General features: G+C 49.1%; 1 long non-coding RNA gene and 1 other non-coding gene across 3 annotated transcripts; both read right to left on the minus strand.

Moving 5' to 3' along the window:
• Positions 1-5,389: 5,389 nt before the first annotated feature.
• Positions 5,390-19,328, minus strand: LOC141098752 (uncharacterized). Of its 2 annotated transcripts, none has more exons than XR_012234348.1 (3): positions 19,143-19,323; positions 6,462-6,592; positions 5,390-5,571 (listed from the first exon to the last, which is right to left on the minus strand). It is a non-coding gene; the product is annotated as an uncharacterized lncRNA (long non-coding RNA). The 2 variants fall into 2 exon arrangements; XR_012234349.1 differs by having other exon boundaries at positions 5,455-6,093; positions 19,143-19,328.
• Positions 17,445-17,516, minus strand: TRNAA-UGC (transfer RNA alanine (anticodon UGC)). The gene has a single exon. It is a non-coding gene; the product is annotated as a tRNA-Ala (tRNA).
• Positions 19,329-22,354: the final 3,026 nt, after the last annotated feature.

A 22,354-nucleotide genomic window follows, 5' to 3' on the forward strand; every position in this document is an offset into this window, starting at 1 on the left:
ACTCACCGGGGGGCGGTCCGGTCTGGTCCGATGGGTGTCGCGGTCCGGCGCCTCCCATCTTCTAGCATTGACATCCTCCTTCTTACTTCTGCCATGGCTCCTGCGCAGGCGTAGTATATCCTATTGAGGATAGAGCAGAGTACTGCAGTGCGCAGGCGCCTGGAAAGGTCAGAGAGGTCCGGTGCCTGCGCACTGCAGTACTTTACTCTGCCCTCATAGGGCAGATATAGTACGCCTGCGCAGGAGCCACGGCAGAAGTAAGGAGGAGGACATCATCGCGAGAAGATGGGAGGCGCCGGATCGCGACACCCATCGGACCAGACAGGACCCTCGGGTGAGTATAATCTAACTTGTTTTTCTTATCTTTCAGGTTACATCGGGGGCTTAAATACAGCATTACAGAAGGCTGTAGATAAGCCCCTGATGGCGGTGGCCGCATCTCATAGGGCAAAAATGAGGTGACAGATTCCCTTTAAGGGTCCCATCATTTCTGTCCAGGCCTATTTCATGAGTTTTATTTTTTTTTTTAAATTCTGCGGAAGCATGGTTGAAAAGCAATGTCTGACTTTTCATAGATTTTTGATTTATTATTACTTTTGTCAGATTAAAGTTATTTCTGTCACCAATGTGGGTTTTTCTGTTATTAAACGAGGGGTACTAACAATTTTGACCAGTAAGCACTAAGCTCCTCCAGAGTTAACTTTATAGCATGAAGTTCACGATTGCCTATGTCATAAATAAGCTCTGGAGGTGAGAATTTTTGAGAAAAAAAGGTGCAAGGCCTCAATTGCGTTAGAATGGTGGTATCCTGGGAGAGCACCACTCCCACCCCTAAATCAGAGGTATCCACTTCCACCACAAAATGCTTTATTGACATCAGGCTGGTTCAAAACTGGAACAGAGGAAGCCCTTCTTATATGTAATTAAGGCCTGTATGGCCTCCAGTCTCCAATTAGACACGTTTGACCCCTTATGGGTAAGATCAGTGAGAGATTTCACCACCTTAGAGAAACCCTTAATAAACATCCTATAATAAATGGGAAATCCCCCAAATATGCTGCAATGCCTTGAATTTAACAGGTTGTGCCCACTCTAACACTGCTCTAACTTTCTCGGGGTCCATTTGAAACCCTGTGGTGGAAAGCATGAATCTCAGGAACCACAACTCCTACACTTCGAGTACATATTTTTCTTTGTTGATGTGAAGATAATGATCCTCTAATCTTTTCAGGATGGTGCGCACATGGACCCTATATGCAACCTGGTCTCTGGGCAAGATGAGGAGATCATTGATGTAAACTATAACACAAATACCCAAAAGATCACAGAAAATATCACTTACAAGAATCTAAAACACAGCCGGAGCATTACAGAGCCCAAAGGGCATAACACAATACTCATAATGACCCCCCAGGGTTAGTTAAAGAAGTTAGGGATGAGTAGGAAAGGGTACTGATTATGTACAGTTATATGATTGAGCTCACGATAGTCAATACACAGTCTCAAACCTCCTTTAGGCCACAAAAAAACCTTGCTCCAATCAGGGATTAAGAAGGCCAGATAAATCCATTTTTCAAATTTTCCCAAAGATATTCCCTCAAGGCTTGCATCTCGGGTTCTGACAGGTTAAAAATTCTGCCTTTAGGCAACTTTGCCCCCTAAATCAGCTGGATGGAAAAGTCATAAGTTCTATGTAGAGGTAAATTCTGGGAGGTCTCTTTGGAGAACACCTGTGGAAATTCAGTCATATACCACGCTTTATATGCGTCTTTTGGCTCCCTGTCCATCACGAACTGTTGCACCTCAGCCGGACAGAGATGTAGGAACTGGTCTTTTACCATCAGGTCCTGCAGCTGCTCAAAGGTAATCACTGACAGTCCTTGGACCCACTTGCACAAAATGGGTTCTAAACCCATGCACCAAGTTGTTGTAGATGTTGTGTGGTCCACGTTTGAGGTTTCGGAACTTTTTATGGTAAGCCTCAGTAGTCAGTTGGTACTTTTTTTATCAGGGCCTGCTTGATGGCCTCACAGTCTCCATCTTGGTCTCGAGCGAGAGAAGCAAACACCTCCAGAGCTTTTCCTCTGAGACCAGGAGTTAAATATCAGGCCCATTGGTCCTCAGGCAGCTGGTACTGTCTGCAGGCTTTATCAAACCCCCGCAGAAAAATGTCTATGTAACCATCCTTTTCGATCACTGGAAAGTGCACTGGCCAGGGTTTAAAAGTTGTTGCATTATTGGACTCCCAGCTCCATGGGGTAGATGGTGCTACCTTGAGTCAGGCCATCTCCAGTTCATGGTCTCTCCTAGATTGGGCCTCTGCTCACCACTCAGCAGCTTTCCATTCAGCTCTCTCAGTGTCTCATTGGGCTTGGGACTGTTGCTCTTCCCGCTCATCCGTGGCCTGTTGCTCTTCCCGCTCTTGGAATTGCAGGATCAGCTTCAGATGTCCCTCACGATCATCTGCGCGGAGTTGCCATCTGCAGGTGGAGGTCAACACTATCCTCGTTGCAAGTAGGGCTGACATTAACCGGTTGGACCTCCGCAGCAGCACCACCTGCGCTTGGGCTGGCTTCCGGGTCACCAGGGCTATGATGACAGACTGGTTCTGCGGCACATTGCATCAGTGCAGTAACCATCTGGGCCTTGTTTTTGCCCGTGGAGTCAATCTGTCTCATCAAGCAAAGGGCAATAAGAGTGTCCTTGGACTGCTGCTTATACCAGGCCTCTCCTAGCGTAGCCACAATTGCCAAATAAAAGATAGGACAGGAAAATGAAGAGGCGGGGAAGGTGTAACTCCTACACACAGTATTGTCTTAAATCTAATAAACATGGAGTTCGATCTTCAAAACTTTTTGTGCAGGGTTCTCGCAAGAGCTGTGCAAGTTTTTAGTGAGAGGAATGATTGCTCAAACCAGATCACTAATGCTCTATGATCCCACCGCTCTGCCACCAATTTGTCAGGATATCCAGACTTTTTATCTCTCAGTTCCAGTTAGGAGCTTGCAGTTCTCTGGCACCCCCTTATCCTCGGGGCAGTCAGGGAACTGCGCCTGGGATAAGTAGTCGCCGGAAAGGCTGCCTTGACACGTACTGGCTATCCGGCACTCTGCAGTAAGGGCGGTATGTGTATCACCAGTCCCAGGCCAGGAAAACACACATAAACCTCTGATCCGTCACTGCCAGGGATCCCCAATAACACCAGGATGCCACGCTGCCACCAGTCCCTCGTTTAATACCAAAGCCTATATCGGGTCAGGAACCAACCCAAGGTAGCAGGGTTTTGCGCAGAGAACATGATGGTTCGATCATAGAGGAAAAAGAACGAAACAAGTAAATGAATAAGTTTACTCCAGAAAATATCGGCAGTGTTTACAAAAATTCAAAAGGTATTATAAAAGGGAGTCAAAATACAATATGCACAGAAAGTTAGAAGTAAAAGGGGTTGAAATATAACTCTTACTCTATCTCAAGTCACAGGTATGACGTGTCGATAAAGGGGAGGAAAACCTTCCCAAAGAAAAATGTTTCATCAGTAGTGATGAACGAGTATAATCGTTGCTCGGGTTTTCCTGAGTATGCTTGGGTGTCCTGCGAGTATTTGGGCGTGTTTAGAGATTTAGTATGTGTTGCCGCAGCTGCATGATTTGTGGCTGCTGAACAGTCCGAATACATGTGAGGAATGCCTGTTTGTTAGGGAATCCCCACATGTATTCAGGCTGTCCAGCAGCCACAAATCATGCAGCTGAGGCGACACAAACTAAATCTCCGAGCACGGCAAAATACTCGGAGGACACCCAAGCAACGAGTATACTCGCTCATCACTATTCATCAGCACAGCATGTTGTCTAGCTGACTCTCTGACGTCTGACAACTCCCCAAATGTGCTTTGCAGTTTTATGTTTTGCCCACAAACCTAGGGACTCCTCTCTTGCTGACCTCACTTGTGGGCTAGGTTAGAGGACATATGTCCCTTTTGAAAAATTATTAAAAACACCTATCTTCCATATCTTTGACTGGAAAGCTCACAGGGCAACAATAGGGGAATCACATTTTCCCCTGCGAAGTGACCATTCTTTTGAGACCAAATATGGCATGTCTGCGTGTTACTATGGACTAATTTCACAGGTTTCTGATGGCCCTAGAGGCCCCAAAATGTTGCCATGCGTATCCCGATCACCCTGATCCTGGAAATCTATTTTTCCTCTCTCTAAGATTACTGTGTGTTATTAAATTCGACCTGGAATATCATGCCTGATAGGTAAAGGAATCTTTTGGCGGGAAAAAAACATACATAACTCTGCCAGAGCTGACATGCAATAACAGAGACCATTTGCTGAAGGGAGGCGGGAGTGGGTAGTATTTCACAGAGGCAGACTGAGGGGGCGGCAGCAGTGCGAGGGGGATTGCAGTGGGTACTGGGCTTTTCACAAACCAATGGGGGAGGAGTAACAGGCAGCGCTGTATGTGTACCTAAGATGATAGGAAATAATTCATATTTTCCTGACACCCAGCAAGACTGGCACCAAACCAGCAAAGGCACAGCCACTGATACACTAGGCACAAGCTGCCCCAGCTAAGCGGGCCTTACATGACTGGTATACTCTTCACTCAGCTCCCAGTACATGGGAGGGGGACTTTCTTCCCAGGCCCGCCATCACCGGGCAGCTAGTGTCTGGTAACGCAGCCGGAGCTTAGTCGAGAAGAGATAGATACCTCTGCGGGAAACCCTGGGAGTGTGGCACGAAGAGAAAGGGAAACAAACCTGAAGACCAACCCTGAAAGAGAGCAACCAGTACTGCAAGCACTACTCACCACAACAAATAGGAACTGCAAAAAAAACCAATGGCCAAATCAATGGCAATTTGCTCAAAAGGTACTTTTATAACAGGCAGAGCAACCAATGGACTACAGTAACTTGAAGTGGGTGAGGTCAGCCGACATTCTAGGCAAGACTCCCAAACCATTCACAATACTCACACCTGTGCCTCAGATTGGTCAGCAGAGCTGTCACTCACAATCCTGACAGTTCAGCAAGCCCTCGATCCCATAGGGTGGCAGAGCTGTCACTCACAGCGTCCATTGGATGAGTAGTGGAATCGTGACACTTTGTGGTTAGGAGGGAGTGGATGACTGCATCGGAGGCAGAGGTGAGATAATGTTTCCACTCACTGATAGCAAGCAAGAATTATTTGACAGTTATAAAAATCCAGGGTATATAAGAAATCTGCACCATTTTCCAATCCTCTTATATCACGTCGGTGGTGACAGAAGAAAATCACCGGTGTCTCTCATCCACCCATCGATCTTATAATGCGTAATCCCAAATAATCCAGAGTGACATTGATACATGTCTCCTCGTCCGTGTCCCATCCTCGTTTCCAGCGCTGCCAGCGACTTGTCTTGTGAGGTCACGTCCTTTTCTGATGAGCAGAAAGTGTCCCAGGTCTCACCAACGGGAATGAGATTGGTTTTTGGCCTCTGAATATAACCAATGTTTGTGAGGACGGGACTACACACAGGTTTTGTTTGTAGTCTGTCACCATGGAGATGCATAGTTCTGCACTGGAGCTGCATACACAAAACGGAAAGAGTTTGTTTTAATCAATATCAGTTTCAAATGTTCCTGTGGTTTTTTTTTATTTAACTTGCGTTTTTGACCACTAATGAAACTGTTTGCGCACCCGTTCATAAGTTGCTATAAAATTTCCCTTGACTAATGACAAATTGACTTCCTTTCTCCCGTGTGTGTTTGTGTGAAGCCACAGGAGAGCATTCTGGAGTTTGTTCGGTTAAATTTCCAACAGATGGAAGCATTTTTGACACAATAATTGGATTACGCAAATAATATCTGATCATCGCCTTTGATGTCTCTTTTGCTTCTAACCAGCATTTACGGGGTTACTTGCTCGCTGCCCCAATATGGATCTGCTGACACCTCTGAATCTGCTCCGGCTAATTAACCTGTCCGTCAAGCCATGATTCGTGCATAGGGCGCTGTCACTCTGATGGCCAGGACCTGACCCAGGGCTGCTGTCTAAATAGCTGCAAGCCTAGGGAAGCGACAGCGACTGATACCGAGAGCAAATTTCACTGGAATAAAAAAAAATGGGATACATGGTCATTTTCATCCAAATCCTCCTGGTGCATGAATAAAATTCTAGCCCCACCAAAAAACAGCTCATATACCTTCTTGGATAACTAAATTGAATGAATAGCAATATTTCTGACTTGTTTCTGTAATTGTTGCTTTATCTCTAATTTGCAGTTGTCTCTGAGCCAGTGGATGTAAAACAGCTGCTATAATGTCTCCCATACATAGCACACACAGACATGAGAGATTAATGCTACCCATCTCTATTTAGAACATGTTTAAAAGCAGCAGCAGTATGGAGGCCATTATCCATCAGTATGAGCAGTGTAGCTGTGAATCCAGATTTGAGGTGAGATGAAACACTTACTAGAAAGTATGAGCACTGTGTCTCTAATTTCTTTCACTCTGTTTCCCATCCTCCTTTCAGTTGGCAGTTGTAAGCTGATCCTTCAGTGACCTGGCAGGACGGATTTTAGAAGCTTTTTAGAGTAGCAAGTTCTGGAAGAATGGAAGGGGGAGGAGAAGTGGTTCATAAGGGGAGAAAGAAGGATATTTTTATGAAATATTGGAAAGTATGTTGACTATTTAAAGGATTAAACCCATCTCTGCATCTGTTGTGTGATAATGAGCTGCTTGTTATACACATTAGTAAATCTAAACAATCAGAGCTGCAGTGTAAAGTATAGATGAGGGAAAACAACAGCCTATGATGAAACAGGAAGGGAATTACAGCTTTGCCGTAATGGGCACAAGGTTTAAAAGCAGCCAATCCTGTGGATAACAACTAATACTTGAAAGATATTTAATGTACTTGCAGAGATCCAACTAGTGAACTAGTAAATATGCAAGTAAGCAAAATTAATTTGGGACCCAAAATCCATCACAAAGTCATAAATGATAACATTCTAGCCGGCAGCAGCCACCACTTTAGTGAGCTTACAATATGGACATTTATGCAACTACCACTAGGGGGTTCTCACTACATACAGATTTATACAGCAACCAGTAGTGGGCGCTCACAACATTCAAATGTATACAGCAACCTCTAGAGCAGTGATGGCAAACATTTAAGAGACCGAGTGTCCAAACTGCAATCTAAAACCCACTTATTTATCACAAAATGCCAACACGGCAATTTAACCGGAATACTGATGTTTTAGGTTAGAAAAACAACTCCTACATTAGCACGCTATAGCAAAGAGCTTGTAAGCCCTGCACTCCAAGCCTAAGATACTAGCCACCGATTGCAGTGGAGGTCTGTTCTTGAGAATGGATAGGATTTTTATTTAAAAGTAAAACTGCCATATATGATGCGCCATACTGTATAATGGCCCCACATGATGCTGCATACAGTATAATGGCCCCACATGATGCTCCATATGGTATAATGGCCCCACATGATGCTGCATACAGTATAATGGCCCCACATGATGCTGCATACAGTATAATGGCCCCACATGATGCTCCATATGGTATAATGGCCCCACATGATGCTGCATACAGTATAATGGCCCCACATGATGCTGCATGCAGTATAATGGCCCCACATGATGCTCCATACGGTATAATGGCCCCACATGATGCTGCATGCAGGATAATGGCCCCACATGATGCTCCATATGGTATAATGGCCCCACATGATGCTGCATACAGTGTAATGGCCCAACATGATGCTGCATACACTATAATGGCCCCACATGATGATGCATACAGTTTAATGGCCCCATATACTGCTCCATACTGTATAATGGCCTTGCATTAAAAAAAACTACTCACCTCTGCCCGTTCCAACGCCTGTCTGGTCTCTTCTCTTCATCTATCAATCCTACCTGTGAGCATGCGCGCCATCTTGGCAATAGCGCTGCCGCCACTTTCCTCAGCCCGCGTGCCATCTCCGTCCTGAGCACGCACAAGATCCCCATCCTCAGCACATGCGCACACTGATGGAACTAGTGATGAGGGTCCAGGAGATTGCGAGCGGGCTGAATAGAGTGGTGGCGGCTCTACTCTTGAGAAGATGATGCGAGTGCCCACCGGGAGGGTTCTGCGTGCACCCTCTGGCACACGTGTCATAGGTTCACCACCACTGCGCTAGAGGGAGCTCACAAGTTTAAAATTTATTCAGTCACCACTAGAGGGAGCTCATTACATATAGATTTATACAGTCACCACTAGAGGGAGATCACAACATACAGATTTATACAGCCACCATTAGAGGGAGCTCACTACATAAAGATTTATACAGTCACCACTAGAGGGAGATCACAACATACAGATTTATACAGCCACCACTAGAGGGAGCTGACTACATACAGATTATACAGCCACCACTAGAGGGAGATCACTACAGATTTATACAGCCACCATTAGAGGGAGCTCACTACATACAGATTTCTACAGCCACCACTAGGAGCCTGTAGTCTGTGGAGGAAGGTGTGCTGGTGTGTTTGCTCCAGGAGAGTTACCAGGTTTTTTTTTTACATCTAGGAATCCCCCCCTCTCTGACCCAGGAAAGAGAGGGGTGTAGTGGATGAACTGTGGGGCTCAGTCCCCGTCTCCCACCCCTCGGTCTAAGCCGGCAAGGGGTGGGAGCTCATTGCTACCGACAAAGAGGGTCACCAGATCCGGCAAGGCCCGAAACATGGAGGAGCCCAGGAGGACCCAGGAGGGCTGCAAAGCCCCTAAGGCTGAGGCTAAGGCTGAGGCGAGGGCCACTGCGGTGTCTCCTCCCAGAGGTGAGCGGAGTACTCGCAGAGGTGCAGCAGCAGAGGTGCAGAAAGATTGGGGCACTAGGGCCGCACGGGAGCTGGTTACCAGCTATGGCTCCCGCATCTATGTGTACCTCTGCGAGTATGAGGAGGCTGGGAAGACCCTGAGGAGGCTCCAGGAGGAGATGAAGGAGGCGAGGCAGGTGGGTCGCCCTCCCAGGGCTGTGGGGTATTCAGTATCGGGCCTGATGAGCTTCAATGGGAGATGTGATGGCAGCTGGGACCCGGCCCGTGGCCCTGGGTGCCCATTGTAAAAAGGGAGGAAATGGTCAGTGTGCTTATGATGATTAGAGTTTATGAATGAATGAGTCGTGACGCCACCTGTGGTGTTCGGCAATGAAGATGTTGAGCCGACGCTGCAGACAGATCCTCTGGGACAGATGGTGTGGTGCAGCAATGATGTTATAGCCCTCCACAGGCAGGGCTGTAGTTCCAGGGCAGAGTAGGTGAAGTGACACTTAGATGATGTAGTGTCGGGCACAGGGGATGTAGCAGTGCTGGGCAGGTTGATGCAGGAATAAGTGGAGGACACTGGGGCATGTAGTTCCAAAGCTTTACTCACAGTCTGTTGTGGCACCAGAGCCCGCATCCGTGCCGTGTCCTCCGGGTCAGGAGCTCAGCCAACTTCCAGGCAAGATGAAGTACTCCTTTCCAACACTCCGCCACATATGTGCCTTTTCTGAACATCTCCCTCTTAGCGTCTTTAGTGAAGTACTCACAGTACTGAGTTACACTGGAGTTCCTCCTGTCAGATGTTCCTATGAACTCTACTTGCACGGCAGACAGCTGTAGCCTGCTTCGGGGACTCCTTGCTACTAAGTCCCAGCTCACTATCATTGCTGTTGTGCCCCCAAGTCTTGTGTGGGAATAAAGTAGTCACTACTTCTATTCCACCGGTGTCTGCTGCAGGACCATTAGTATCCATACAACCTCGGGGACCAGACCCCGGCCTTGCGCTTAGAACTTGGGAAGGGTTCTCCTCTAACCCTGATCCTTGGTTCTCTTCTTCTCCTCACGTTCCGTGCTAATTCTTTCCTTCTTATGGAGAATCAGGCTTTCTATTAATGTTCCTTTCCTGTGCCAGCGAACCCAGATCACTGAGGTCGGCTGCAGCACTTCCTTCATCCATCCCACTCAGGGGATCTCCTTTCACAGACTGACCTCGTCAGACTCCTGTGACTGCCTAAATCCTATCCTCTTCCCGCTCTTTTAGTGCAAACTAAACTCCACCCACCTCCCAGCATGCTTCGTGTTCCAAGCAGGGAGCCACCAAAGGGTGCTTTGCTACACTACTATTTTGTGTGGGATGCAGGTGTTGGAGCATGGTCAGGTGTCTCCACCTTACCTGAATGGTGGGGTACCACACCTCAGGAGGAGGTGCAGTACCTCTGTGGCTACTGAACCCTCAGGGGCGCCACACAGGCTGCAGACAGAGCCTCCCGCACAGAGAAGTCTGCCCTAACAGCCAGGATATCCAGCCTGGGTATCTGTATTGAGGGCATTGAAGCCCGGAGAGCGGCCATATTGGACAACAGCGGGCCTTTCCGGGAAAAATTGGCAAATGAGGACCGATTCCACAACATGGCTGCTGCAAAGGAGCCAGAGGGGTCTCGGCGTCCGACCCAGGTGGAGGAGGTGGACCATGTGGAGATGGAGGAGGCACCGTACCCACCTGGGGGCTTGGTAAGTGATCTCCAGGCCACACACAGCGGGATAGATCCAGTGCAGGTCCCACTCCCATCAGATAATAGTATTTCAGAGGATGATGGGGGTGATGCGGATGATAGCAGCAGCGATAACAGCAGTAGTGGGGGTTGCCTCGTCTTGCAGCAGATCCGTCAGCTAGAGTCCCCAGTAAATTATGCCCACCTGAAATTTGAGGATGTGGACTGCGGGGACGAGACAACCAGGGGGGGGGAAAGAAACAGAAAAAAAGGAAGAAAACATCAGAGGAGGGAATGGTGTTTGTCCCCCTTCCTGGAACCCCTCGGTCCCGCTGTGTGGAGCCCGCTACCCACCCTGGCCCGGGACCTGCAGTGGGTCCGGTGCGAGGGAGCGAGGAGAGTACAAGTCATGTGGCGCAGGTCGCCGTCTCTGCTGGCTGTAGCAGAGGGGGCGAGAGTGGGCATGTGGCTGCAGAGCTGGACAGTGTGCATAGTATGGAGTGTGGCTCTGTGATGGACGGAAGTAACACCTGTGGAGGTGTCCAGGCCCGATCCTCGGTGAAAACTGGGGATGGCCTGGTGCCTACTGCACTCGCTGACGCTTGGGACGTGGAGACTGTGGGTACCATGCCGTTGGTCGCCGCTCCCCGCAGTGTTGGTGGTGCGCTGTCAGCCGAGGCTGCATCATTGGCGGCGTGTGCTGTGGTGTCGGGGCCCCCCACATGCAGATCCGATGCTGGGTCAATGTCAGGGACCCCAGCACCGGTTATCATCTCGGGTGCAGCGGTAATGGCTGTGGCAACACCGGCCCGGACTGCAACCTCGCCGGAGAGGGTCGCACCACTGGGGTCTTCTGCATGTGTGTCACCTGTATATGCGGGGGACCCGGTGGTGAAGTGCACACAGGAGCGTGGAGACGGTCTGCAGGAGAGGCTGGAGCAACAGTCTGCAGCTGCCAGCACATGCTCTGCTGAAAAGCAGGGTGTGGTAATTAAACCCTGCAGTATCATTCTTTAAGGGGCAGCTGCACTGCAAATAGTAACCCCCCAGCAGAAAGCAATGTAAAAAACACAAATAGAAATGTAAATAAGAATGGAAGTGGTGTGAATAGTGTCTGTGACAATGGTGAAGGGTCATGTGCTGGAGGGGCGGTTTCTGCCGGAGGTATGGATGGTGTGAATAGTTTCTGTGACGTTGGTGAAGGGGCGGTTTCTGCTGAAAGTATGGTTGGTGTGAATTCTGCTAGAGAAAATGGTGAGGCTGAGGTCAGTGAGGTGGAGATGGTTGACTGTGAGGTTGAGAGTTCAGGGAATTTAGGGGCTGGTCCATCACCCCTCTCACCTGCAGGCACCATTAGTTATGCGGCTGCAGCAGCTGAGATTCTGCGGGGGTCTTCCTCATCTCTAGACCCAGGGAATGATGCTTTGCCCCACTGTTTCCTGGAGGCCCTCAAAAAAGGGGAGCAGACAATCAATGTAGAGGGAAGAGAGGTGGAGTTGACCTACTGGCTAGATAAGTTTGGTCTAGCTGCCTTCCAAGAGAAAAGGGGAGGGGAGACCGTGTGGTCCCTCCCGACAACCGGGCAGGGGGTCTCCAGGAGAAATGTTCTTCGTCTTTGCTGGAGGGACGATGAGGCATGTCCATCCAGGACAAATGTGGTGAAGCTCCTCATGAAGATGGACTTCAAGGCTATTGACATCTTTGCTCTGATACATCCTTTTGGGACCTCAACCTTTAATATCAGCTTTGTTTGGCCGGAGGGCTTGGAGCTCTTTTGGTCAAATTATGAGCTGGTAAAGGAGGAGCCCGGCAGGCGAGGGTTTGCCGTGGAGGCAATTTCTCACCAAAGTTGGCCTAAGGAAGTGACCGTTTTAACATGTAATGAGTCTCTTTCTGGCATCAACATAATGACCTGGTTGAGCCGGTACGGCAAAGTTGTGGAGGTCCCTAAGAAGAACCGGGACGATTTTGGCATCTGGTCAGGAGGCTGGACCTTCATGGTAAAGTTGAAGCGCTCAGGGGGCACTGTCACCCACATGCCTTCCTCGGCTTTCCTGGGAAGGGATCGGATTCTGGTCTTCTACCAGGGGCAGCCGAAGGTCTGCCACAGGTGCGGTGATCCTCGCCACTTCAGCGCGGGCTGCAAGGTGCAGAAATGTGCCTTGTGTGGCGAGGTGGGTCACCTCGCCGCATATTGTGGTGTCATTCGATGTCACCTGTGTGGTGATCTAGGTCACCCATTCAGCCACTGCCCTCATTCCTTCTCTAATGCCATGGCCGGCCGGGCGGAGGGGAGCTGCAAGGAAGTTCTTGGCGGTGCAACCTCTGCAGGGGTTGGAGGTGGCAGCGGGGGAGGAGCTGAGGGGTCGATGAGGAATGGCAGGGCTAGGGGCCCCTCTTACCAGCGGAGGCAGGCAAGGCATCAGGAGGGCAGGGGGCAGGAGGAGCCTCAGGAAACTGGGGTGATGGCTGCCCCCTCCTCCGAGGAGATAGCCCATGTCACTGAAGCCCCGGGGGAGGAAGCGGTGAATGAGGAGATCAGACGGATGGAGAATGAGGAGGTGGCTGATCTCTCAGATGCCTCCCAATATGAAAGTTTTGATGAGGATGGAGGGGAACAGCCAAAAGAAAGGGGTGACAAGGGTACCAAGAGTGCCAAAAGTAAAAAAAAGAAGAAAAAGAAGGGAGATGGAAAATCTTCTCCCTCCCTGACCAAGGTGCCTAGGGAAGGTCCCATCGACTCCCCTCTGATCCCCCTCTCTAACCAGTTCCAAGCCCTTGACGACCCCGCTGAGACGGGCGTCGGGAGTGAGGTTCCGGAGCTAACATTGGGAGGGTCTTTGGGAGGGGGCGGAGTCCTTTCTCCAGAGGGTGTGTCTTCCTCAGGAGGTGGGGCCAACCCTGGGTCCGGAGATGAGAAAGAGGTGGGAGGGATGGATACCTCTGTCTCTCTGAAAAGAAGAGGGGAGGCTTCATCGTCCGGAGATGAACGGGCTAGGAAAATGGGTGGGGGGAAGAAAAAGGCCATCTAACTCGATCACTCATGATGGCGGCACCCACTCCGTTGACTCTGGTGACCATTAATGTCGCTAGTATAAAGTCTGATGTGGCTAGATTTGCGGCCTTTGATTTTCTCACCCGGTTTGAGGCTGACATTTTGTTTTTGCAGGAGACCAGACTTACGGATATGGGCGCCATACGCAAGGCGGAGAGCGAGTGGATGTGCGGGTCCTCGTACTGGTCTCTTGCGGCCGAGCCGTGTAGCGGGGTGGCAGTCCTTTTTAAGACTGAATCGGTTGAATGCCGGAGAGTTATCGAGGTAGAAATGGGGAGGTGCCTGGTCTTAGACGTCTTCATGAGTGGACAGGAGCTTCGGCTCATTAACTAATCTATGGTCCACAGTCAAAGTGGGACCATAAATGTCTCTTACGGAAGATTAAGCCCTATCTTTTTACAAGCCGGCAGGTGGTCTTTGGAGGTGACTTTAATACTGTCACAAGGCTTCGTGATAGGGGAGGCTCCATTGACCGGCTGGCTTATGTTAGTAATACTCTTAATAGCATAGCTAGTGACGCTCCCCTGGTGGATGTCCACATCTGGCAAACTCCAGGTCACAGTGGTTTCACCTTTCATAGAGGTAGCTGCAGGTCTAGGATAAACAGGTTTTTTTTGAAGAAGGAAGCCATCTCTTCAGCAGTGCCCGTTGTTGAGGTGGAGTTCTCCGATCACTGTCTGATTTCTTTTTCTCTGAATGTTTCAGAAACCCCTCGGATGGGAAAAGGACTATGGAAGCTGAATTCGTCCCTCTTGGAAGAAGCAGAGATAAGACAATCCTTTGAGGACTTTCTTCAGAGCCAGATACCGCTTTTAGATCACTGTAGCGATAAGTCAGAGGGGTGGGAGATGTTCAAGGAACGCGTTGCAAGTTTCTTCCGCCAGCTCTCGAGCCTCAGGAGCCTGAGCAGGTACCGCCTGTATCAGGAACTGAGGAAGAAACTCGAACAGCTCGTCTCAACTGGGGGTGACCGTGAGGAAATCTCAAGAGTGAAGTCTTTACTCAAGAGGTGTCAGTACGATAGGCACACATCTTTGATTTTTGAGAGGGATTTCGGGAGGTACCGCTCGCCCGACCCCTACAGAAACTGTAAGATGTCAGTGAGTTGTAAGGTGGTGACAGGTTTGGTCGACAGTACGGGTTCCCTGAACAGATCCAAATCAGGGATCTTGGAGGTGATCAGATCTTTCTACTCAGACCTCTTGGGGAAGAGGGATCTGGTTCGGAACGTGATGTCAGCTTTCCTGGCCGAAGCCATCCCCGAGCCAGGGGATGTCCCTTCGCTTCACGTTTTGACAGAGGCAATCAGGGAAGAGGAAGTGCGACTGGCCATTGATGGGCTTCGGCCTAAGAAATCGCCAGGTCCGGATGGCTTAACATCCAAGTTTTATAAGACCTTCAGGGACTCCTTGGTCCCCCTCTTGACTGAGGTGTTTAACGAGTGTCTCTCCTCGGGCACTCTTTCCCAGTCAATAAGGCAGTCAGCCCTGATTATCCTGTCAAAGGGTAAGGACTCGTCCCGTATTGAGAATTGGTGTCCCATAGCTCTTCTCAATACGGACCGGAAGGTTCTGGCAAAGGTGCTGTTCAAACGGCTGGTGAAGTTTGCACCCCGGCTCCTTTCGGGGACCCAGCATTGCTCTGTTCCAGGCCGCAGCACTTTTAGTGCTGTGCTCGGTGTCTGAGAGGCAGTGGAGCAGGGTAGGGTGGGTCACTGGAAGGGGTATTTGCTGTCTTTAGACTAGGCGAAGGCTTTTGATCGGGTGAATCATGAGTACCTCTGGTCCATCCTTCTGAGGTACGGTCTGCCTGGGGGGTTTGTGAATTAGCTAAAGATCTTGTATGAAGGGGCAGAGACCTTCCCGCTCGTGAATGGTTGGTCTGGTCGCCCTTTTGAGGTTGGGTCTGGGGTCCGCCAGGGCTGTCCGTTGAGCCCGCTGTTATACGTGTTCGCGATAGATACCTTTTTAAGGAGGATTGAGCGCGGGCCGTTGGCAGGAGTCAGGATGGACCAGGCGGCCCCAGAAGCCACTCTGAGGGTGGTAACCTATGCCGATGACGTCTCCATTTTGGTGTCCTCGGGTGAGGAGGTGCAGTGGGTCATGTCTGAGGTTGGTCGCTACTCGGAGGCTTCTGGGTCCAGAATCAATCAGGGAAAGTGTGAGAGTCTCTGGCTGGGAGGGGGAAACCCTAGTTTTGGTCTCCCAGACACTCTTCCAGAGCCCCAGGCATCGGCAAAAATTCTAGGCAGTGAATTTGGCCCGGGGGACTACCCCCAGAAAAATTGGGAGGGCAGGCTTAAGATCGCCGCCCAGAAGGTGAACCAATGGAAGGGTTGGTCTTTGACTGTGAGGGAAAGGGTTAGCCTGGTTAAGGGTTTTTTGCTTCTTTTGTTAATATACCTGGGCAGTGTTTGCATTTTGCCAGAGCCACTCTGGACACGGGTCTACAGCCTGTTTTTCCAGATGTGATGGGGAAATAGGCTGAACCTAGTCAAGCGGGAGGTCACATATCGCACAAGGAGACTAGGAGGGTTGGGTATGGTCAACCCAGTGGTGTTTTTAGTAAACACTTTTGTCTAGACTAACATTGCCAACCTCTGGTCAGAGAGGGCTCCTCCGTGGGTATTCTCCTGCAGGGGATGGCTTCGGCCCTTCTTCCAGGAATGGGAGGCAGGAGGGCAAGTGAAGGACCTACGCACACTGCATGGACATCTCCCGGCTTACGCTACCCCGGTTCTGAAGGTAATCCGCCGATGGGGTCTGGGAATGTGGGAGATCAGGACCATGTCGAGGAAATTCCTTGACAGGAGGGTCCTGTTGACCCATTTCCACTAGCCTCTGGTGCTCAAAGATTGCCCAAGTTGGGATCTGGAGGGCGGGCTGAGGTTATTGAATTCTACACGGGTCCCCTTGAAGTTTTGGGACTTGGCTTGGCGCTGCTTCCATGGGAAACTGTATGTAAGAGACAACCTGAAGTGTAGGAACTCCGCAGATCGGGGTTGTCCCCGTGAGGAGTGTTCAGAGCCGGACTGGGACTAAAATTCAGCCCTGGCATTTGAAGTTACACAGGCCCACTAGTCACACGGTGACTATATAATATCTTTGTACACTTGTAGGTTACAAGAAGTGAGAGGAGATTAACACGACTATATAACATGTAGTCATAGAATCATAGAATCGTAGAGTTGGAAGGGACCTCCTGGGCCATCTGGTCCAACCCCCTGCTCAAAGCAGGATTCGCTAAATCATCCCAGTCAGATGTCTGTCCAGCATCTGTTTGAAGACTTCCATTGAAGGAGAACTCACAACTTCTCGTGGCAGACTGTTCCACTCATTGATCACTCTAGCTGTCAAAAAGTTTTTTCTAATATCTAATCTGTGTCTCCTCCCATTCAGTTTCATCCCATTGCTTCTAGTCTTTCCTTGTGCAAATGAGAATAAAGATGATCCTTCTACAATGTGACAGCCCTTTAGATATTTGAAGACAGCTATTAAGTGTCCTCTCAGTCTTCTCTTTTGCAAACTAAACATTCCCAAATCCTGCAACCTTTCCTCAGAAGACAGGGTTTGCAGACCGGTCACCATTCTGGTCGCTCTTTTCTGAACTTGCTCCAGTTTGTTGATGTCTTTTTTAAAATGTCGTGCCCAAAACTGGACACAATATTCCAGATGAGGTCTGACCAAAGAGGAGTAGAGGGCAATAATGACTTCACGTAATCTAAACTGTAAAAGCTGCGTAACCCAATGCGTGTTGGTGGGAGGTTTAGGTTTGATCCCAATGAAGTTGAGCTGGTTTTTTTCAGAGTGGATGGTGAATACAGGAAGGAAGTGTGTTCCTTGCACATACATGCAGGCTGGCCATGGAGATGCCGGGGATTGAACCCGGGGCCTCACACATGCAAAGCATGCGCTCTACCACTGAGCTACATCCCCAATACTGTGCCCAGTATTTCAGCTCATTTATTGCTTTTAGGTACAGTACTCCTCGCAAAGCTCTGTCTCCTTTTGTATGCACGGTGACAGAATTCCTGGCAGAACTGCTATCCATTGGGCAACCAGACCCCCTGGTCACCTGTCATACCTCCCAACTTTTGAAGAAGGGAAAGAGGGAGAAAGACAGCGGCGCGCTGCAGCAAATTTTAGGCCGCGCCCCGGCCACATTCATTTTGCAACTAGTCACACCCATGTCCATGCCCAACCGCACCCTTTTAGCACTCCTGATCACACTGACTGGTACTGAGGGCACAGTGGCTGGCATTATGGGCACACTGACTGGCAATAAGGAAGAGAGAAAACAGAGAGAGAAACAAAGGAGAGCGAGAGAGAAGGAAAGAACAGAGAGAAAGAAAGAGGGGAAAGAAAGAACAGAGAGAGACAGAGAAAGAACAGAAAGAAAAAGCAAAGAAAAGAAAGAACAGAGAGAAAGAAAGAGAGGAAAGAAAAAGAAAGATAGAGGGGAAAGAAAGAACAGAGAGAGAAAGAAAATGAGGGAAAGACAGAACAGAGAATGAGAAAGAAAGAACAGAGAAAGATAGAAAAAGAGAGAAAGAAATAAAGAAAGATTCTATAAAGATACTATAGCAGCCCGGCTCCAATTGTAGTGCCCACCTGAGCCTCCCGATGCAGGACATATCATGATCCGCTCACATGGCCGGCATCCCCAATTCCAAGGCGATCCTGCTGTCTGTGCTGTCAGAGGAGGACATGGTGATGGAACTGAAGCATTCCTAGTTCTGTCACAATCTCCTCATGAAATTATCTCATTTCCGGTCAGCTTCCAGCATATCACTTCCGGTGGAACGTCAAGTGTGAGTTTTAAAATGCTCCTCGGGGCTCCGCCGTCTTTTCCTGTGTCCATGGGAAAAGCCCGCTTTGTATGCTTTGTACACACTTGGGTCTGCTCCGTACATCCCGGACACATATGGCTCCACTCCGTACACACACGGCTCTGCTCCATATACCCCATACACACGCGGCTCCACTCCGTACACCAAGTACACACACGGCTCCGGTCCGTACACCTTGTACACGCGCGGCTCCTCTCCGTACACCCCGTACACACACGGCTCCGCTCCGTACACCTCGTACACACGCGGCTCCACTCCGTACACCCCGTACACACACGGCTCCGCTCCGTACACCTCGTACACACGCGGCTCCACTCCGTACACCCCGTACACACACGGCTCCGCTCTGTACAACTCGTACACGCGGCTCCGTTCTGTACAACTCGTACACGCGGCTCCGTTCTGTACACCTCATACACACACGGCTCCTCTCCGTACACCTCACACACACAGCTCCTCTCCGTACACCCCGTACACACGTGGCTCCGCTCTGTACACCTAGTACACACGCTGCTCCGCTCCGTACACCTCGTATACATCCGGCTCTGCTCCGGACACCTCGTACATACGCGGCTCCGCTCTGTACACCTCGTACACAAACAGCTCCGCTCTGTACACCTCGTACACACACGGCTCCGCTCTGTACACCTCATACACACACAACTCTGCTACATCTACCCTGTAAACCCCTCCTGACCCCACACATACTTACCTCATCCAGCACCATGACAACCAGCACAGCAGAGTCCGGCAGACACCAAGAGGCAGGGCTGTGTGCACAGGACCTGTGATGAGGTCACAGGAGGGACGGAGTCCGGGGTCACATGATCAGGGGTCTGGACAAAGGCTCCTGATCATGTGACCCCTGACTCCTCCCCTCCTGTGACCTCATCACAGGTCCTGTGTACAGAGAAGAGAGCAGGCAAGCGACGCTGTGTGTGGCTGCGGTGGGTGGGGTCTCAAGCTAGGGTGAGGATGGGGTGCTTGGCGGCTTATCTCCCTGCAGTGCGCGCAGAGGGCGGCAGAAACAACAGCCAGGCCAGTGGCCGCATCAGCTGGCAAGCGGCCAGATGAGTGGGCGCTGCCGCCCGCGGCCCACATGACAGCGGCCCAGCGGGAAAATGCCCGGTTGGGCATATTACCAATCCGGGCCTGAGAGTGTTGCAACACGCTGGAAAGCATGGAGCACTTGCTCCTTCAGTGTCCTTTTAATAAAGGGGTCTACAACAGGGTGAGTGCTTCCATAGGCTGGCCTCGGCTGGCACACCTTTCCTATGCGGAGTGGGCATATGGGGCATTCAGATCCCTGGGTGGCCGAGATCGGGGCACTTTATTTCTAGTCAGTTTAATCGTCAGGTTTTACACGTGGAACTCACGGTGCCTAGGGTCTGGGTGGCCTGGTGAAGGTGCGCTCTCTGGAGTATGACAGGCTGGGTGCAGCGAGGGCCTCTCTTCTCTGGAGAGGGTTCTCATTTAATGTACCCTAAGGGACAGGTAGATAGGGGCAGGACAGGGACAGCCGAGGGACAGTTAGGTAGGCAAATGGTGAGTTAGGTAGGGCAGTAGGGTCAGGGAGGGAGACACAGGGAAAGGTAGGTCGATAAATAGGGGCAGATGTTTAGACAGGTAGGGACGGCTGGTAGAGTAAGGATTGTTAGGATAGAAGCCTGTCATCTCCGGTTTCCTGGTGGCGGGCTGAGGGCTTTTCACTATCAGATTTTTGTTTTGCAGAAGTGAAATACTGATATAGGGCTTACAGGCACCGATCCTGGCTTTGGGTAAGTGTTGTAATACAAAGTTATGTAGCATTGTATTGTAGGGTGATGATCCTGTGGCTTACAGGGTTAATGCACCTGTCTTGTAAGCAGGAGGTCATGAGTTCCTCAGTGAGCTTATTTTTGTATTGTGTGGGTTATTTTGTTGATGGTGGGGGGGATGGTGGTGGGTTTGTTATAGTTGTATTTGTTGTTATAGTTGTATCTGCTGTGTTTAAAAACAAAAAAAACAAAAAAAATCAAATATATATATCTATATATATATAAAAAGAAAAAAAAATGTGTGGTTTATGGTTTAGATAGATGTGTTTTAAGCCAGGTGGCTTTTATGTTTCTTTTTGGGCGATGGACCAGAGTTTTCTTTGTCAGGTTTGGTATGAAGTGTGTATGTGCGCGTCTATTAATAAAATGTTTCTTCTCTCCTTGGGTGAGGTAACCTGAGGAGGAGAATATCTGGAGGAATCAAAAGTCAAAAAGTGAAGACGAGAAAAGGACACAAAACAGCATAAGAGAGAAAGATGAAGGAGGAAGCTTCTCTGAGAAAGAAGACAAAGTTTGATTTTTGTTTGATTTGGGGGGTTTCTTTGGCTGGGGGCAGTTATGCCTGACTCGGACTTTGCTTTGGACTGGGGGGGTAATGTTGGACTCGAACGGTTGCTTTTGCTGGGGTTTAGATTTTTGCTATTTATTGATTGTAAGTTTTGTATTTTTATAATAAAAGAGTTCACTACATATAGATTTATACAGTCACCACTGGAGGGAGAACACAACATATAGATTTATACAGCCACCACTAGAGGGAGCTCACTACATAGATTATACAGCTACCACTAGGGGGAGCTCACTACATACAGATTTATACAGCCACCACTAGAGGGATCTCACTATATACAAATTTATGCAGCTACCACTAGAGGGAGCTCCCTACATACAGACTATATAGTCACCACTAGGAGGAGCTCACTACGTACAGATTATACAGTCACCACTAGAGGGAACTTACTACATACAGATTATGCAGTCACCACTAGTGGGAGCTCACTACATACAGATTTATACAGTCACCACTAGGGGGAGTTCACTACATAACGATTATACACCCACAACTAGGGGGATCTCACTACATACAGATTTATGCAGTCACCACTAGGTGGAGCTCACTACATACAGATTATACAGTCACCACTAGAGGGAGCTCACTACATGCAGATTATACAGTCTCCACTAGGGGGAGCTGACCATATACAATTTATACAGCCACCACTAGAGGGAGCTCAAAACATACAAATTTGTAGTTTCCATTTGCTGTGTTTTCCGTGATCTCTACTCCCCCTAGTGGTGACTGCTGAATAATGAGCAATAGGACTGGAAAATTCAACTTGGATCACCATAAAAATTATGACACTGTTAGTCCATTGGGGTTTTAGCAGTTTCTTAACAGTTTTAACAACCTTTTTACTACAGGACTATAAAATACATAGACCAGGGATGATGGGTGTTGCAATTCCACTGTGTCTGACAAGACACAACTTCTAGGGCTAAGACTTTTATTCTGCCAGCCCATGATTTCTCAGTTGCGCTTGCTTACAGTATGAGTATTAATTTTCATCCCTTCATAGGATTAGTGCGGGAAGAAAGCAAAGCGGAACAAATGTCCCCCGAGGACGGCGCAGTAAACCGACGAGGTTCATCCTTTATTTTATTAGCTGCTAATAGATTTCAGCTTTGATAGAGATAATGGAGCTAAATCATTGGTGGCAGGAGGCATAATCTCTGTATATCCTCTGATACGCGGTTATTAGCCTCAAACTCAGAGGAGATCAGATGTTTCATTCTGATCCGATTATCAGCAACATAAGGAGTCAACCTCGAGAAATATTCATACACATTATGGCCCCTTTCATTAGGACTGGCATTTTGCACATCAGTCTTAATGAAATCAGAGCTGGAGTAAGTTTTGGCACATATTACAACCGACTTGCACCTTGGCTAGAAACGTTGGTCCGGTCAGCGACAGACATACATTTTTGGCATAATGTACACCACTTTTGGATCTCAAAAATAATTTTGCGACATTTCAAGGGGTTTTACGCCAAAATTCTGGCAAAAACTTTTGATGAATCAGAGACAATATTTAGTACAAAATTAT

Source organism: Dendrobates tinctorius, unplaced genomic scaffold, assembly GCF_039654945.1.
Source record: "Dendrobates tinctorius isolate UK_male_01 unplaced genomic scaffold, ASM3965494v1 ptg000095l, whole genome shotgun sequence".
NCBI lineage: Eukaryota > Metazoa > Chordata > Amphibia > Anura > Dendrobatidae > Dendrobates > Dendrobates tinctorius.